The sequence below is a fragment of the Anarhichas minor genome, unplaced genomic scaffold (genome assembly GCF_050575085.1).
Source record: "Anarhichas minor isolate MPS153535 unplaced genomic scaffold, ASM5057508v1 ptg000005l, whole genome shotgun sequence".
Taxonomy (NCBI): Eukaryota; Metazoa; Chordata; class Actinopteri; order Perciformes; family Anarhichadidae; genus Anarhichas; species Anarhichas minor.
In genome coordinates this window covers 1799150-1800325 of record NW_027466451.1, presented here as the reverse complement: position 1 = coordinate 1800325, position 1176 = coordinate 1799150, and the positions used below count along the sequence as shown (strand labels likewise).

Sequence of the window (1176 nt, the reverse complement as noted above, 5' to 3'; positions counted from 1 at the left end):
ACAGAGTTGGTGTTTTGATCTTTAGCTTTTCCCTTTAAGTTAAATCCAAATCATTTTTAAAACCTCTTTGTCCAACTTCTGTCCAGTTTTTTTTTCCCTGGTGACTAGTAGTTCTCTTGAATACCGATGTTGAATACACATATTGTAAGTCACTTTGGATAACAGCGTCTGCTAAATGACTGAAATGTAATGACAGTAGTTATCACTCTTTAACCAGCTATCCGATAGCGCAGCACCATAGTGCTAACCGCTCCCTGGATCGGCATGGCGGCTCGTTGGTCTAGGGGTATGATTCTCGCTTTGGGTGCGAGAGGTCCCGGGTTCAAATCCCGGACGAGCCCTTCTTTTTTTGTACCTATGTTGAGATGTAAGTAATCTTTCAGTTACACGATAGGAGCGGTCATCAGCTGCATTTTATGGGTTTCAAACTGTTGATAAAATGCTACAACCATTGTTGGTGTTACCTTGACTGTTTTCAACAAATCAACATGCCACATGGCTTACCATGCCAGTGATTTTGGGAATATATGCTCTGACACGTAATATTAGAAATTATTAGAAGAGTGCTGTAGGAATCAGCCCGGAAATAAGTTTGCATTTTTGCAAATATACAGTTTTTTGTGGTGCCTGAAATAAGGTATGTGTTTAAAGCTTAAGAGATTTAAACTTATTGAGTAGTTTAAATTCTATATATTTTTTGTTGTATTGACACTGAATACAATTCTTTATCTATATGTGTTTCATGGTTTCTACTTTCAAGAAACACACAGATGAGACGAGGCCTTATTAATGAATTAAAGGACAAACGCAGTCTTTCAGTGGGCTTGCACTAGCAGCCGTAAACCAGCCGAGGTCAGTAGTTATCAAAGGATTTGAGATTCACTTCACTTAACTGCAAATGTGATGCACATCTATGCTACTTAAATGAGGTGAATAGTCCATTCTCATATCAAGAACAGCAGAATGAATCCAAAAGTTGCAATCATTTTGATTAACTCATGCAGTTTACGTCAAGATTGCAAAGAAGAATGTGACCATGGCACAGTGTGATATACCGTAACACTACAATCACCTATAGTTATATAATTATTCATTTGTTCAATTTAAATCGGGATGACATTACCATTTTTCTCTCCTAATTGTGATTAGCAATTTTCCAAACTAAATAAATCACCT

At 37.2% G+C, this 1176-nt stretch overlaps 1 non-coding gene across 1 annotated transcript; it reads left to right on the top strand.

The window, feature by feature from the left end:
- Window positions 1-269: 269 nt before the first annotated feature.
- trnap-ugg (transfer RNA proline (anticodon UGG)) lies at window positions 270-341 on the top strand. The gene has a single exon. It is a non-coding gene; the product is annotated as a tRNA-Pro (tRNA).
- The last annotated feature ends 835 nt before the right edge of the window (window positions 342-1176 follow it).